Genomic DNA, 18,393 nt, shown 5'->3' on the forward strand with positions numbered 1-18,393 from the left:
TTAAGACATTTATAGAAACAGTAGCATTTAAGACATTTAAAAGCAAAGTACAGAAATAAAAAGTAGTCTATTAAAATTTCTAAAAGAACGTACAGCACAAGAGCATGATTTTGGAAAGATTTACTATATTCCATTTGTGTGCAGCATACCAGCTCAATGCTGATGCACCATGTTTGCTTTGAACTTTGGGCTTCACTAATTGACCTGAGTCGGGTTTATATTGTGAACGTTTTGACAAACAAGACACTTTTACTCTTACTAAGATACAGTTACTATTGCATATAGGGCTGCCCGGTATCGGGAAATCATGTGATATAGTTGTTAAATATCGTGATAGATATTATTGCGCTAACATGTACCTAAAGAAATGTCATTTTTATTATCTAATGAAAGAATTAAAAAAAAAATCATGCTGCAAAATAAACAAACTCAATGTATTCTTAGTTAATAAATTGTAATTGCTATTGGATGGCGGTGCACATTTTAGTTAGCGTCTGACTGGTCAAATTCAGATAAAAGCACACAATTTCATATGAAACTTATTGCATGTTTTTGCGATTTGCATATTGTTATATATATATTGTTGTATATATCACGATAGATATTTTTTTGATAATTCTCTGAACAGACAGTTTAGTATATTCATTTGGTTGTGAGTCTGGTTCTATTTCATGTGACGAGTGTGTGATGAAAAGTCCGGCGCTGATGTTGCACGTGGGTAAACTACTCTGTCACTTTCAAAGAAGAAGTGCTGAGAGCGACGCGAGCGGCTCAGTTTACTGTACAAATACGGTGGCAAACAAATTTGCATGTCGAAATTAAAAATCAATGTCTTCCACCTCCCTCTCTAATGACCAATCTCCCTACAACCAAAGCTCTCGGTTGCTGATTAAAATTCTGGGTGGTTTCGGGGGGGGTTGTAGACACTAATCTCTTTCAGCCCAAAAAAACAAAAAACCTTGTAGCTTCAGACAGGTGGGTCAAAGGTGCTATATAATCTAGCCTGTACAATCGAAAGTGTGCTGATAGAAAGTTTTTTAAAATATTAAATACTGTGTAAAATGAATTCAGAGATTTGTTTCTAAATATATTATGCATACTTGCAATCCATCCATCCATTTACTACCTACTGGGGTCGGGTCGCGGCGCAGCAGCTTTTGGACGGAAGCTCAGACTTCCCTCTCCCCAGCCACTTCAAACAGCTCCTCCTCCCAAGGCGTTCCCCGGCCAGCCGAGAGACATAGCTATGAAAGCTAGCTAGCTAGCTAGCTAGCTATGAAAATGAATCTTCTCTTCAGTTAGTTCAGCATTAAATGGTAAAAAAACTAGCTTGATCGTTTCCATGAAGGCTTTAAAGAGCCTGCGCAAGTATTTGCTCGATGGCCGTCACTTGACTTTATTGGCCGTTGACTGCGAGGTGCCGTTTCGAGGTGTCCTGCACGCTCGGCCGTTGAGAAATGGATCGCTTACCTCTTAAACCAAGCGAGTGGAAATAATACGGCTCACACTGAGAGATCACAGTGTCAGGGTCAATTGTCCTGCAAAAGAGCGCGTCTGTGGTGGGGGGGGACATGTATTGATTTTTCATTTTGTCGGGGTAAGCAAGCATGCCGCCGCTTGGGTGCGGGTGCAATGAGGCAAACGCAACGTGCGAGAATGATCCGGTGGCTTGTCACCAGTCGGCCTCCACCGCTGGGAGACACCTTGACAACAATTGAGGCACTGCCTGGATATTGGAATGCCACAAAGGTGGTACAATTTGGACTTGGGTTAGAATCAAGTGGTGTCCTTGGACTTTTGCCCCAGTGTCCCATTGCTTTTGGCCTGATAGCTCACACAGCTGGAAAATCCAGCAGCTCTTTTAGCAAACCTAAGATTTTCATCTGGGTCATCTGTGATTGTTGCATTTGAGTGACATTGTAATTACTGAACACTATCACCAGAAAGAAAGTTTATTTCTAGCTTTTGCCGTTCTTTAGTGATCATTAGTATAATATGGGTAAGTTCAGACAAAAACACAGTGTAGAAAAATCTTTTTGTGAAAAGAACCTAGTCAAGCAGAACAGGGAATTGGATGATAATCTTTGCTTTTGTGACACTACAAACTACAAAACAACAAAAACAAGACTGAAATAGGGCTTTTGATGGATTGCATTTTCATTCAAGGTGGCAGCACTTCATCAGCAAGCTCCAAAAAGTACACTTGTGTGTTTGTTTTGAAAACTGTGAATCTGTGGTTGCCTAACTGTCAAGTCATGGGTGGAGAAAATTCAGGGTGAGGGCGGGGTTATGTTAAGCCCAACTGTGACATCACAACTCAGCAAAATTCTAAACTTTTCACTCACAGGCACTTTGCTGCAAATATTTATTTGGTTGTTTAATTCATTCACTCCCAACCATTTTCACTGAAGCAACCCACTTCGTTTTCAGCTGTTTTACTGGATTTTGACAGATTTTGCTAGGCCTACAGAATATTGTGTTCTATTGCTATAAAAACATGCAACCTGCCAAAAGAAAATTAGAGTCTCTTCTTTCATCAGGAAAAAATAGTATATTTTTATTTGATTCCATTTTGCAGCAATTAGCATTAGAATATAGCTAAGTTTCATCATTATTCACAAACTTGTTGAAAACACTGACAAAAAGAGCTTTTTTGCAACATTACACTGGTTGATCTCGTATACTCTGCTGGCACCTGCTGGCCGTTATTGTAATAGCTACCATTGATGTAAGCGTTCTCTTCAGTTCAGAGGCCGCATCAAAGCCTTCTGTATGCTCTAGCATAAAACAAAACAAAAACGTATAAATACGTCTTTGGACCATGGCAATATTTAAAATAATTTTGGAAGCAAATGAAGTGATAAAGGATTTTTGACAAAAACAATGTCAACATGAAATTTTGTCCGTCAAACTTGGAGCAACGTATTAAAAAAGCCTCAATCGCAAAGACATCTTGTGAGAGCTCTTCTGAATGTTTGATACCACAGCTCACATCCGCGTCGCGACTCCGACTACAAACAATGAAGAAATGCAAAATCTCACAACCCCTGTGAACCTTGCCGGCGGAGTGCTCCGCCGGAGCCGTCTAAAGTAGTTCATCACTACGCGGCCGATGCGGTTTGATAAAAAGTGTGAAGAGATTCATATCAACTCCTCGGCGCCGCTTTCGTCTCCCGAGGAGAACACCTCGTTTTGGGTCGTAACCTCCTACGCATCCTTTGGAAGAGTTTGGATTCAACGTGTCCATGGCTTGTCTTTTGGACACAGCACACCCTCTACCCCCCCCCCCCCCCCCCCCCGGTTAAATATACATGACCTGCTCGGTGGTTCTACTTCGGACACGCGGCGGCATGAATTTTGCCCATCGCCTCCTGATTTACAGAGGATAGCGTCTGGGCGTGAAGAGTGACACGCACGAGGTGAAGAATCGCACGGCCGTCCGCCGTCCTCTCCTCAATGAACCTCTTCGCCGTCTTATTCCAATCCTCCGTCTGGGTCAAAGTTGAAGGCTGACAATATAAGCTCATCGGCACAACTGACACTTCCCGTTGAGGCGCTTGGCCGGCTTCTAAATATTAATGCAGTCCACCCCCCCACTTTGTCATGACGTGCAAAATAACCCTTGTGTGACAGGAGTGGAGTGACTGTCCTTTGTGTGGGTCAATGAAAACAATGACCGAACCGGTAACATAGTACAACATCAATCCCACGTTAAAGAAACAAAAACAAAAAACAAAACAAAACGCTATACGAATACAAAGTACCAAATAACCACCAATCAGGGAAAAAATTCTTTTGTAATACACTTTAATGCAAAATTAAAATTAATCTGATTAGTCCATTAATCGATTGAATAATCGATAGATTAATCGATTCTAAAAATATTCTTTAGTGACAGCAATATTAGAGATTTTTTTTCTAAATTAGTTCCTTGCGCTTTTGAATGAAACATCACAACGAGATATCCACGTTTAACAAGTCAAAAGTTGTTTTTTTCCCCGCCATGGTATTAAACCACCAGCGCGCTGACGGATGCGCATAACACTTCAACCCATCTGATGTGAAATGACACCCGGCTCGTCATGAATCAACTTCCAATTACTGCGCTGCAAACTTTGGACGCTCTCCAAGATCACAAGAGTCGCAGTCAGACACCTGCCAGGCGTGGCGGCGTTTGGGCAAAGCTGTGCGTCTTTTTGTTTTGTTTTTTTGTACCACACACACACGCGCGCGCACGCACGCAAACACACGCATACACACACACACACAGGCGCTTGTAGGACTTCCCGCAATTGAGTGTCTTCCAGACAGTGAGAGTGTGAGAGGTGAAAGTGGGGGCGGGCTAACAGCTGCTTACCTCCACTAAACTCTCACACCTGCAAAGACGGAGGCACCTGTCACATTGCGGCTAAAAAGAAATAATGATAGCTGAGGCAAGAAAGTAGTAATGGTCAGCATGGGTCACATGTGCAACATGCATGACACGTGGTGAATGTAATCAATTACAGTATCTCATTACTAACTTTGCAATTATACGGAGGATTAGGACCAGTGAAGAGAAAAAAAGAGGTTGGGATGAATTCTGACTTTTTTTCCCCCTCATCATTTTGACTTTATTCTCAAAATTCTGACTTTAAAGTGAAAATTTTCACTTTATTCTCAGAATTCTGACTTTCTGACTCCCCCCCCCCCCCCCACAATTCATAGCTCTACATCACAAAGTCAGAATTATCAGTCAGAATTATCAGTCAGAATTCTGAGTTCAAAGTCAGAATGCTGAGAATAAAGTAAGAACTCTCACTTTAAAGTCAGAAATCTGAGATTAAAGTCAGAATTCTCACTATGTATGTTAAGTGAGAATTCTGACTTGAATCTCAGAATTCTGACTTTATGACTTCCCCCAACAATTCATAGCTTCACAAAGTCAAAATTCTGAGTTTCAAGTGATAAAGTGAGAATTCTGAGATTAAAGTCAGAATTCTCACTTTAACTCTTTGACTGCCAGACGTTTTCAGAAAAGGGATGCCGTCAGTGCCAGCCGATTTAAGCATTTTGACTGATTTTCAAGGTCCACAGAAAATGTTCTGTTTGGACTATGGAAACACACGTACTACCAAATGAAAGATTGGACTTTCATCTTTTCATCAGAAAGAGTTTGTTTCTACCTTATTCCGTTCTTTAGTAATCAACAATAGAAAATGGTTAGTTTGACCCAATTTCTCCTGTGTTGGACCAAAATACGGAGAAATCAAGCTTTTAGTGAAACGATATTATTTCATGCATTCTAGTGAATTTGACACTTCTTTTTGTCCATGAATGATGCCACAAACACCTAAATAGTGCTTTACTTCTATAAAACACTACCACCAAGAATGAAAAAGTGTTTTTTGATAGCAAAATACGTTTATTTACATTCAACAGTGTAACAATTTGACAACAATTTGGCAAACTATTTACAAATGTGTGCAACTGTGGTGCTATTTACAAATATGTGGATGTTTCAACGACAGTTTTTCTTTTTGTAACACTCTCCTGCGTGCAAAGAGACGCAACAGCATTTGCACAACAGATTGCCTCTTCGCGTGCGCCACTTTCTTGCAGGCCGTTTTTTTCCGGGGAATAGCAAGTATATACTGCAGTGTGTCATCAAGTCTAATATCAGGATCATGCTACGGTTTCGTTACGTCTCGCTTCCCCGTGTCCTTCAGTTGCTATACCGGGTGGTAGGAGATGTTCTGATCCATTTTATCCACTCCATTCATGGTGGCATCGTAGTCCAGAAACAGTGTCTTCTCCGTGATCAGACTGTACCCGCTCCTCCGATGAATATGCATTGGACTCGGGGTACTCTTCATTGTCCGATCGAATGTCCGCTTGTGCAGCTCCGCGTTTTCCGGCGTTAGCAGCGCTAGCCGGTGAGGCTTTATGACGAGAGAACGGCCGCGTCAATGCTTCCAACTCCGGCGTCAACCTCGGGAGTGACCATCATCATCATCATCAATGTGCATTGGTCGATGCTTTTCGACTACTCTCCATCGTCCGATCGAATGTCCGCTTGTGCAGAAGTACCCGGCCGGCTATTGTGCGCGTTTTCCGGCCTTAGCAGCGCTAGCCGCGCTTAGCCGGTGAGGCTTACTACGTGATCGTAAACACGTCCAGGCTTCCAACTTTGGCGTCAAACTCGCAGTCATCATCATCATCATCATCAATCTGCATTGGTCGATGCCAACTCTCCATCGCCCGATCGAATGTCCGCTTGTGCAGAAGTACCCGGCCGGCTATTGTGCGCGTTTTCCGGCCTTAGCAGCGCTAGCCGCGCTTAGCCGGTGAGGCTTACTACGTGATAGTAACAGGCCAAAGCTTCCAACTTTGGCGTAGAGCTCGGAGTCATCATCATCGTTGACATCAATGCGCTTTTTAGTATTGATTGATGCTTTCCGTCTTTGAAAAAAATGCTCAAGCTGAGCTGCTTGTAACCGGTTGCTTGGTCAAGCCATTGTGGCTTGGATCAGCCATTGTCTCCTCAACACTCTAGCTCCGCCTCACGTCTTCTACTGACGCCCACGGTGGGCGGCCCATCCAACCTTGTGCAAAGAGAGTCATCGCTGCCCTCTAGGGGCCAAAACGAGTCTTTGACTAATCATATCTGCCTGATACTTTCAGCACAGCTGCCCAAGGCTTTCCTGCACCCGTTTTTGAAAAAAAAACAAAAAAACATAGGGGACGTCTTTTAACGTCCTCGGCGCCCTTCCCTAGGTTTATGCTAAACGTTTTATAACGTTTATGGCAGTCAAAGAGTTAAAGTCACGATTTTGAGATTAAAGTCAGAATTCTCACTTTAAAGACAGGATTCTGTTATTAAAGTCAGAATTATCACTTTAAAGTCAGAATTGTGAGAATAAATTATGATATTCGCCACAGCAAACTATATGAAAAAAACAACCTTTAATCCAAAAAAAGAACCGAGCTGCTACGACGTGTGAATTAATTTCTACCCGACACAAGCAACATTTCATGGCCGAAACCCACCAGTATATCATACATGACACCATTTGAGGAATAAAAAAAGACTTACAGTATTTCTGAGGATAAAAAATAGATTTCATACTGTATTTCATAGACAAAACTGGAGGGATTTTTGCTTTCAAAAAAGGAAAGAAAAAAAAGTAGTTCAGCTCCAAAGCTCAGCGTAGCGAGTATTTGAGGCTCAATTTGTCAAGTTCACTTTCTGCAGAGTGACAGCGAATATTACCCTGGTGAGCAGCCAGCCTCGACGCACAGACAAGCCGGAACGTCTGCGAGCTCGCGTGTGTGTGTGTGTGTGTGTGCGCGCGCGCGCGCCTGCGCGTGTGTTCCCAAGCCGGTGAGTGTATTTATGGGGAAGTGGGAACCTCCGCAAAAGGTTTGCTTACACCTAGCAGCACCTTTCTGAAGTGTCTATAGAAGGGGTGTCAAAACGAGTGCATTCATTTTGAGTTAATTTAAAGTTATTTTAACATCACACATTTTTGGGGGCGCGATTAATAACCACCCTTTATTTGGAACGCCGGTACTGGGGTAATTCCAGGTCGCAACGCAGGAGACACGTCACGTCCAAGTCAAAATTTAGCAGTAATAAATGTAATAATAATGCATATATTTGTGGAGACTGGGGTCAAGTTATATATTACAATTTTAAAAATGTGCAGAATTTCACAAGTTACTTCATGTTAAAGATTAGATGGCTCTTAATATGAAAAGAAAAATGCACTGAGCTGTCACCAACGTCTTACAAATGCAATGATGCCATCTAGTGGCAGACAAACGACCTCAACACAAATCAATATCACACTCTTTCTTTACAGTACAGTACATCTTTTGGATTTTAACTCAATTTTACGAATTATGAAATTACTGTATCAATGACTAAAAGATTCATGCATATTTCTATTACTTTAACACTTTTTTCCCATTTTTATGTTAAGAAGAGTATGAAAACTTTTTTTAAATTATAATTAATTGCATGACTTCAATAGTTAACTCAGGATTAATCGCAAATTTTATATCTGTTCTAAAAACAATAAAATGTTAAACAAGTCCCCTGACACCCCTAATATATATATATACCCACATAATCCATTTTGTAAAACTCGAGTCATTTTTACTCCTTGGCTTTCAACGCAGCTTGAGACTCTGCCCTTGTTTTAGTGTCTTGTCGGTTTTTATTGTTTTGAACTTTGTTATTGTTTTATTGTTTTTTAACTTATGTTTCAATTGTCTCATGTTTGACTTTATGTACAGCAATTTGTTTCAGATGTGATGGTTTTTAAAGTGTTCTACAAATAAAATCGAGCTGAGTTAATGTTATGTTCTGTTCACGTCACTAAAGTCGCACAAAACGTTGGACTGCGGACTGACGGCGGAGGCATTAAAAGATTCACACTGTGCTTTATTTGTTTGACTTTTTCTTTGGCTAATGCGAGTGAAGTAAGCAGGCGCGCATGTTCAAAAGCAGCAAGACTCCAGCATCGCTTATCAAAAGGTCAAGTAGAGCGTTTTAGCACTTTTTTTTGTATTTTAACAACCAGAAGAAAAAAAAAATCCATAGAGTAAAACAAAACAAACTCTCAGGTAGTGCCAGCATTATTTATCTTGGTCCTTTTGATACGGCTGTTGCGTTGGAACTCAATAGCGATATGTATACGCTACATTTCTATTTACAAAAGTCCGCACTGTATTAAAAATACACATGCAGATTTATGATTTAGCTCCGAGGACCTGCACCAAAGTCCATTATAGGAGAAGCCAGTCGGGTTTAATTGACTGCATTTCCTGTAGTGTATGCCCTCTGTCACCTGCAGTGTGTGTGTGTGTGTGTGTGTGTGTGTGCGTGCGTGCGTGTGTACCTGTCCAGCCAAAGCCCTGAAACAGGGCCTGGTTTTTACTGTGTGCGCGTGTGTGTTTAATAATGCATGGCCCTAAGCCAGGACGGGCCCTTTGATAAAGTACAGCTCTGCAGCACATGCATAAGCAGCTAGCAGCCATATGCACAAAGCGGAAATTGATGGTGGAGATAAAGTCTATACTACAGCGCGCGCGCGCACGTGTGTGTGTGTGTGTGTGTGTGTGTGTGTGTGTGTGTGTGTGTGTGCGTGTGTAATAGAGAATGAGCTTGAGAGGGATTTATGGATCATATCAATGTCCCTTCTTTGACCAGGTGGCCATTTTACAGGAAAAGTCATAGCATGTGGCATTGTTGGACCCTGATGTTATGCCGTGGGGCAAATTGATGCATAAAAAAATAAAATAATCAAACCTTATTATTTTTTGAATTGTAAGACATTGGAAGTGGAAAAGAAAATTTTAATTTTTAATTTTTTTATTATTATTATTATTTTTGTTGCCCTTATTTTAAAAGCTAAACATACATCCGTCTTTCTGAAGTATAAAGAAAATCTAAACTAATTATATTAAATTTAAAAAAATGACAACTTATTATCTTCCTGTATTTTTTAGTTTATTTATTTTTATTGATGGCTTAACATGCACAAATTAAAGTTATTTCATGGAAAAAATACTGCTATTTTTTTTATTCTTGTTTTGTTTACATTTATTTCATTTTTCTTTTTCGTTTTTAACCACTAAACAGAGAAAATGGGGGCAAATTTATTTTACTTTCCTTCTTCATTAACATATATTTTCTATATGTATTGTAGACCCACGAACATTGACAGTGAACCAAAGAAGCAAACATGAAGGTTTAATTAGCTGAAAGTTTATGAGCAGGTAGCTGCTATGGAAACATACACTCTGTGTGTGTGTGTGTGTGTGTGTGGGGGTGTGTGTGTGTGTGTGTGTGTGTGTGTGTGTGTGTGTGTGTGTGTGTGTGTGGGGGTGTGTGTGTGTTAGTCATGATTGTCTCAAGTCAAGTGCAAGCGTGCGTGTGTGCTAATGCGTGTGTGTTACCTCCATCCTCTCGCTGTTTGAGCTGTCATTCAAATTCAAAGAGGTCACGGGTCATTGCGTTGAGGTTCAAAGGTCATCACCCTGCTCTCACCGTGTGTTTCTGTTGGAGGAAAAATAAACTTTTTTTTCCTCCATCAACAAGCTGCGAGTGAGCAAGTATACGAGCATAATGACCACATATGACCCCTTCCCGAGACCCTTTTGAATTGAAAGTTCTCATATTCAAACTTTCTCCTCCACATTTCCTGTTCTGTTTTGGAATATTATGCCCACGAAAAAGTTTTCCTTAGCAACATGAAATTTGGTCGACAGGTCTACCATGAGCAGACACTCGAAAAGGCGTCAAGAATACATGTTTGGAAAGACGCAGGAAGTTGGCCAATTTGGAGTCAAACATGAAACCAATAATTCAGCTCAGAGCCAGTTTGATTATGCAAAATTAGATTTGGTGGGCATTTCTATTATGAGTAGATCTACGGGGAAAAAAAAGTCTCAAGATAACTGAAAAGACATGTGAAAGCTTCCAATTTTGTTTAGAGAAGCTGTTCTAGGAACATTTTGGCCATTTCCAGGGGCCCTTCAAAGATGAACTCCTACAGATTTGTATGACTGCTACCAAATTTTCACACGAGTCATCATAACACGCAAAATTCAAATACCTCCACTGTCCAATCTACACTAAACTAATCATGACCATGTTACCGTCTACGAGCAAAGCCATCCAACGACTCAATGGACTAGTCGAGCCTCGATAGGTGTTAGAATAAGTGTACGTAAGTTATCCCATATTTACTCTTTTAGTATTGCAAAGCATGACTCAGGACAGGAACGGTGCCCTTATCACAAGGACTGAAACATTTGGTTGTTGGCAGAGTGTGCCTCAGAGCGGGTCGGAGATTGTAACTGAGCGCATCTCTGTCCGTTCTCCTCGCGGGTAAAAAAAAGAATCGAGGTCTTTTGTCTTCCTTCCTTGTCTATTGTTTATTAAATGTTCTAGGTTGACTGAACCTGACAATAGGATAACCACATCTAAAAAGATTCAATATTGATGGCCCTAATTTTGACATCCTCTTAATTGTAACTAAACTTTTCAAGTGGGCTTACATTCTCATCTGCCGCCCACCATGCTCACCCCTTTCCTCCCTTTATCCACCCGCACTCTCCCTCCTTCTCTTGCATACCCCCCCCCCCTCCCCTCATTTTTCACCCAGTCATAAAGAACAGACATTCAGATATACAGGGGTGGAGAATAAGAAGCCCCCCCACCCATTTCTTTTTGTTGCAGCTTTAATTTACTTTGTGCATTAATATTTCAGGGCCCTCTGCAGGCTTGGTGAGGGAGCCGGTGGGAGCTGCAATGTGTGTGTGTGTCGAGTATGCATGCGTGTGTGTCACATTCCAGCTGTAGGAAGGGAAGTGAGTGGATAAATATTTTAGCGGGCCTTATTGGAGACCCTCGTTTCATCTCCACCGAACCCACCGCGGTAGCACGGGTCTCCCACACCTTGATGCTCCAACCTGGATCCTGAAGCCTCCATGAAGCGTCTCCCATATTTCTATTATTTCCCTAAGCAAACAAAGGCTTTTCCGACGCATCAAATTAGTAATCAAAGCACCAAGAGACGGCCTCTCTGCCCGTGCTATGATTGATGACACGACTTCAAACAAATGTCAAATAGTCAAGGTTAACAGGAAGCTCAAGTCAGTGGTTGGCCCAAGTGATTGATGCTGTGTGTTTCTCATTCTTATATACATCATCTGATAAGTTCTTGCTAATAGCTTCCGGCGACATGTGCTGTACGAAATACAGACACAATGATCCAATGGGACCCTATATAAGAGATGTATCAATATTCTGATGACAATGCTGAGTTTTGACTGACAGAGTAACAACAGAAGTATAAATAGTAAGGGTGTCAAAATTGGTGCGTTCATTTTGAGTTAATTTAAAGTTCCTTTAACGTCACAATTTTTTTTAAATGCGAGATTAATGACCGGCCCTTACTTGGAAAGCTTGTAGCGGGGAAGTTCCAGTCGCATCGCGGCAGACACGTCCACGTCAAAATTTTGCAGTAATACATTTTATACAATTTGCAATTTTAAAAATGTGCAGAATTTCACAAGTTACTTCATGTTAAAGATTAGATGGCTCTTAGTATGAAAAGAAAAATGCACTGAGCTGTCACCAACGTCTTACAAATGTAATTATGCCATCTAGTAGCAGAAAAATGACCTCAACACAAATCAATATCACACTCGTTTTTTACAGTGACTAAAAGATGCAGCCATATTTCTTTTAGTTTAACATTTTTTTCCACTTTTATGTTAACAAGAGTATGAAAACTTTGATTTTTTTTTATTTTTTTTTTTTACATTTTATTGTACATTCAGAACAGATCTAAAATGTATTTGTGATTAATCGTGAGAAATTCACCCAAAAGAGCTGCTTCAAGCCAAAATGGTGGACTTCCTTGTCCAGTTTTGGCCATGGGTACTTGAAAATGTTTTGTGCATCCTGCTACAATAGACAATAGAAAGCAAAAAAAATAAAAAAATAAATAGCAAATTGGAAAGTTTTGCGTCGCCCAACTATCTGGGATACTTGTTTTCATTTGGGCTAATTTGGGTGATGCTAAATTGTGCTGAGCTGTGAAGCAAAGTTTGATGATGACTCGCTAATCAAATTCAATGTCCAATAACCCGGGCTCCACAAGTTATGTGCCCGTATCATTTAGAGTCATGAAATTTGGCAGACATCGATCTTGAGTAGACTCACAAAACACTGAACAAGCCACGTGCAGAAAGACACAGGAAGTCTGCCATTTTAGTTTTAAATGGCATTTTCCGGCCAATGTGACCATTTACAGCAGAAAAGCAAACCATTCCTACCAAATTTCAACCAATCATATTAGTCAGATGAATAACACTAAATTGGGAAGAAATTTTAATACAAATATTGCCATTTAGAATATTTATTTGCCAAAAACTGAAAAATGGTCAAAATACCAAAAAAAAAGGTCCAGTGTTTTTTTTTTGGGTCCCTTAATTTTCCTGACTTTACAGTAATACATGTCACTTACTTTGATTTAAAGAAGCATTTATGCCACAAAATGTGTGTGCATGTGCATGAGGAGGTTGTGAGTTGGAAAAGACCTCTAAGCAATTTGGGATGGTGAGGACGGGGGGTCGCTTGGAATTGGATTTTCAAGTGGGAAGAGGACGGGGAGGATGCAAAATTGGGTGTTTATCACAGACCAGTGGCTCTGAAACTGAGGGGTCTCCTGGTCATTGCATCAGGGGCACGCGGCAGGAGGTCATATTGAAATGAGGTCCCCCGTCCCCCCCCGTCCCCCCCCCGTCCCCGCAACCTCGACCCCCCTCAAGGCTCCGAGCCACTCCCGTGTTTGTGTTGTTGGTGTGCGCTCGTCGATTGCCTTCCGCTCCCCCGCTATTCCTTTCCCCGCCCTTGCTCGCCTCGATTGGTCCTCGTCCTCTTGATTTGCCTCTTCATTTAAAAAGCACAAAATTCCTACTGAGATCCAATATGGGCTTGAGGCGGGGGGGCGCCAGCGGGCCCCCAGCAGGGGTGGAAAACACGAGATGAAGACGAGGAGGAGGAGGAGGAGGTGGAAAGAAAGGGAAAGAGATGCAAAACGTCTTCTTTTGGTGCAGCCCACCTTGACCCCGCGGGGGGCAAAGGCAACCCAGAGCGTGCGTGTGCGCCACTTTCTTTGGATGACCACCAAAGAAACAGCAGACGAAGCTCTCAAAAGCCAAAGAGAGGCAACTTCTAAAAGTTGTCCTGCGGGTTTGAAGAGTCCAAAGGGGGAGAAAAAAAAACACTTTGTATGAACGCTAAGGGAAAAGTTGACTAGCCCCGAGTACTATGACATGTTTTATGCATGGCCGCTGTGTTTCACATCAACAAAGGGTGGAAGGGGGGTAAAAGGTGAGCAGTGCACTGGCAGAGGGCAATGGAGGTAGGGGGGGGGGGTGGTGACAGTTGAGAGGAACAACACAAAGTAAACACATACAGACCGAACGGGAATTATTTGGGAGCTGACGGGGAGGAGCACATGCAGACGACAGCCTTGAAACTTTTTTTAGTTTTAAGGAATTATATCAGCGTTGTCACCATCGTTTGCTAACAACTTGTTATAAAAACAGCAAAGAAAAACAAAGCCAACAGACTTCGGGCAGCTGAGAGGCTTCAGAAGAAACGCAAAATTAGCAACATTTCTGCTTAAAAGGCAAGTTCATCACCTTTTTTTGATTTGTAATTGATTATACATACCAAAAAAACAACTTCAAACTGATACCGTTTACTGTATAGTAACACTTTACTACAAATCACAAATTATAAAGTCATGCTATCAACATAGCAGACGTGGCTAACGTCATCTTATTTACAGTGCTAATTGCTAGCTTAGTTTTGCTAGTGCTGCTACTTGGTTGAAGTTGGGACAGCGTTCTTTGGGACTATCACAGCTGTGCACTTTCATCGTCACATGAATGAGTTTGAGGGATTAGAGAAGTGAGGCTAGCAGTTTTAAAACCGCAAACTCCCTTTTTAAAGTTGAACGAAGTATGTCGTATACAACAGCAAGGCTGGGATGGTCATGCATGCTTCAAAAGTCAAGAGAAAACACATCAGTGGGGTTTTCATTCAACCTCAATTTTAAAATTCAACCCCTAAAGCCAGCTTGAGTCACAACATAAATTTGGTTAGACATGTTTATCAAAAGTAGACATGCAAAATTGTCTTCAGGAAGACAGTCAGAAGAAGTCAGCTATTTTGATTTGAAGCTGCCATTTTAAGGTCAGCACTTAGTACTTAAATCTAACATTTCGCTTGGTTGAAACCTCTGCATGTCTCAGGCATGTCTATCATGAGCATACCCCACACAAAAAAATCTAAAAGAGAAAAGACATGAAAGAAAAGACATGGCATGTCTGCCATTTTACTCTGAAGTAGCTGAATTTGAAAATAGACAGGTCAGCCATTTTGGTTCAAAGTCGCCGTTTTCTCGATGTACTTCAAAAATGGACTTGTCCTTGAGTTTTGAATTGATTTCTACTAAATTTGAACTACTCAGTTGACAAAATGGCAAAGAGTTTTATTTTTGTCATTGTGTAAGGGCGGAGCAAGCTGCTAAAGCTTGATGACTCACCATAACACACAAATCTAATAGCTACGTTGACAAGGGAAGAGCTTCAAGTTGTCGTCAAACTCAAACTCAAGAAAATTCACGCCTCGGAAGTCAACAAATTACTCAAACAGAAAAAATCACTGCAGTAATTGCCTTGCATAGGGAAAGCACGTGAATATTGTAGCTTTTTTGCGGGTGGATGGAGGTACAGTGCAGAGAACTGTACACCCTCTAATTCTTATCACAAGCAATTGAGGATGGGTATTTTTTAATAATTTTTTTCTGTACAACTGACAAAAGAAAACAATTACGCAAGTAAATATAGGTGCAGATTTAAAAAAAAAATTTTTTTTTTATTCAACAACAAGACTGGTGAATGTTTATCACATGGTAACAATAAAGAACACAAAGTAGCTAGCAAGCAGGAACACTTACTGCAGCCTCTTCTCTGATCGTCTTCTTTTATCTGGTTATGGGCACATATGAAAAACCCTCACACTCCACAACGCTAATTGCACGGGCCAATTTTCGCAACGTAAACAGAATCAAAGGCAGCTGTAACCAGCTTTCTCCATACGCTACGAAACAATATAAACTAAAAGCTCGGATTCAAAATAAAATTCCATTTCCCCTGGAAAGTTACTGTATTTTCTTTCATTCCTCGCCGGCGACATTCCTCGCCAGATTGCTTATTGCGCGCCTTTACCTCGTCGACTGTTTATTTTCCTTGTGAATATTTAAAGCGCGGACGTTATCGAGAAAGCAGCGCGTTTAGAGACGTGTTGTCCCAAAACACAGCAATCAGAGGAGGCCGTGTATGCAAAGAAGGCAACGCTGGCGGGGGCCCGGCCCCCCCCCTCCGCTCGCCGCGTTTGACGGAGTACCTTTCACGCTTGAATACATTAGGGGAACCTGTGGAATGGGAGCAAATGAATGCCCGCTCACTCCCCCGGCAGCCCGGCACGGCGGCCCACCGCCATGGAAAACAACGATTCATCGCCATTACATTTTTCATTACACGTTGCCGTGTAAGCGCCTTCCCAAGCCCACCATGCACCACAAATACCACCTATATAGTGCTTACTTATGCAATGCATTTGTTCAAAAGCCTTGACCCTAAAGCTAGATATACACTGCAGGTCTAAGTGCCAAATTTCGATTTACTGCCTATAACCTTTTTTTTTTCTTCTTCCTATTTACATGCACATCTTACTGTGTTAACATCCACGGAATGCCTAGAATAAGCCACACAACACACCCAAAATGAAGGTTAACAACATGTATACAAGTGAAAACAATTAATTTGGTGGATTTTATTTTATTTTTTTAATGGTCACTTGTACCTTTTAAAAAAACGGGACTAAAAATTATAATTTCTACAATGGTAACAGCTGCCATGAGAACATCAAGAATAGTAATGCTAATTCAGTGACATTTTGTCCTGCAATGGACAGTTAGGTTGAATGCTAACATGATAACAGTTGGTATGCTGAAATATAGTAAGATAGCAGCCTAAGTATTGTATACCAAAAGCACAAAGGCAGATTGATCATTTAATATATTTCCCTGTTCCTGTTTCTGAGATGTTTTGAGAATCTTGCAATTTAATTTACAGGCTCACAGTCGGTATGCAGATATATAGCAACAGAGTAAGAAAGTACAAACATTTTACAACAGTTAGCTTAGTGGCGTACTAGTTCAAAAGAACACTTATAAAACGCGCTAACATGCTAACCAGTTTGCTGAAATACACCAAGATAACAAGTACCAGTAAAGAGTACCAACATTTCTATGGAAACTTTTTCAGATCTTTCTCTGTCGTAAGGTACAAATTCAAATGAACATGCTAACAGTTGGTAAACCGACGCATGGTAACGTAGCAACCTGAAAGCACTATTTGACAAATGCTAACGTTAACAGTTCATGCTGAAACGAACTAGCAAGAAATCTGGGTACTAAAGTATGTGGCATCTTAGCACATAGTCACGTATTATTTCCACAAGACCTGATTAGATGTAAACAAGCTAACAGTTGTTATGCGGACATATAGCAAGATAACAACCCGAGTGCAGAAAGAGCCAAAGAAGAGCTATTCAGATTAATAAAGTGGATAAAGTTAGGAGGTGCGATGGCAGGACGCAAGAAGGACGTTTATCCTTCCTTAAGCCCGCCTGATTGGGGAGTGCCGACCCGGGACGCTGGGTTACTGCGTAGGCTCCTTATCATAATGTAGGCCGTGTTGTCTTCTCCATTACACCTCGGCCATTCAATTAGCCTCCATTACCATAGTAATAGAGCGCTGCGTCGCCAGGGTCGGGGCTGACAAGGGGAAGAGGAGAACGGGTCGGAGCCGCGGAAAGAGCGCAAAGTGTCATTATGACTGCGGGCGCGTTTGCATCGCCTTGCATTTGGGCAGGCCAAGGTCAGCTGTGGTGACTTGTGGAAGGTGGAATCGTGCGAGATGAAGAAGATTTGAAGGACGACGCTCAAAGGCTGACACCCATGCTGAGAACTTCAAGGACTCGCTGCCTTGAAGATGACAAATTTCAAAGTGCATCTTTAATGCCTCCCCAGAACGGCGACAGTGTGATAGATGCGGTGACCTTGCAGGACAAACGCGAGCAATTCATTGTGGAAATTAAAGGAGAAAGCAAAAGACAAACAAGCAAATAAATGCTTTGTTTTTTCCTCGCCGGGACATCAGTGGCGACTTATAAAAAGAGATGAATCGCAATGTATGCTGTGGGAAAAAAGCTCTTTTATTACTGGGGAGGACTGGCAGGAGGTTTTTGTTGGAGTTTCTGCTCTGATTTTGTACAAAATCCTACAAAAATATCGCTGACAAAAATTTTCATCTCAAACCCCGATTAGAAATTGCCGGCACTGTGTATTTATTAGGAAATCATATGGGAAAAAAAATTGTTACGTTTGAGCTGGCATCCACAAACTGCAACGACCAACTCCAAAACGATAACAAACTACTACAAACCACAATTTCTGCTCTAATTTGGTACACACTACTACTAAATTCACAGTAAAAAAATCAGAGAAAATTCCCACGGATAAAACAACCTTCAAACTTAGAGAAATGAAACCGATATTAATGACAAAAATTAATACATCAAGGACTGTACTATCAAAGGCAACAACACGCTCCAAAACAATATTGTATTTGATTGACGGTTGATGCTTACATAGAATTCAACGGCCACGCCCACAGTGTTTGGGAGCAAAGACAAGGGCTTGATTTTTCTTTATTTAGAGTGCTTTGGTACGGTTTTATTTACTTGGCTCCTTT

At 41.3% G+C, this 18,393-nt stretch overlaps 1 long non-coding RNA gene across 1 annotated transcript in view; it reads right to left on the reverse strand.

The window, feature by feature from the left end:
* The window catches only part of LOC147172751 (uncharacterized), a 259,688-nt gene that overhangs the window by 37,299 nt on the left and 203,996 nt on the right, over positions 1–18,393 (reverse strand). The window contains exon 6 of the long non-coding RNA XR_015095416.1: positions 9,946–10,045. This is a non-coding gene — a long non-coding RNA (uncharacterized LOC147172751). The remainder of the gene's footprint in view (positions 1–9,945; positions 10,046–18,393) is intronic.

This window comes from Leptonotus elevatus, chromosome 6, assembly GCF_054856555.1.
Source record: "Leptonotus elevatus isolate MCC_2025b chromosome 6, RoL_Lele_1.0, whole genome shotgun sequence".
Taxonomy (NCBI): domain Eukaryota; kingdom Metazoa; phylum Chordata; class Actinopteri; order Syngnathiformes; family Syngnathidae; genus Leptonotus; species Leptonotus elevatus.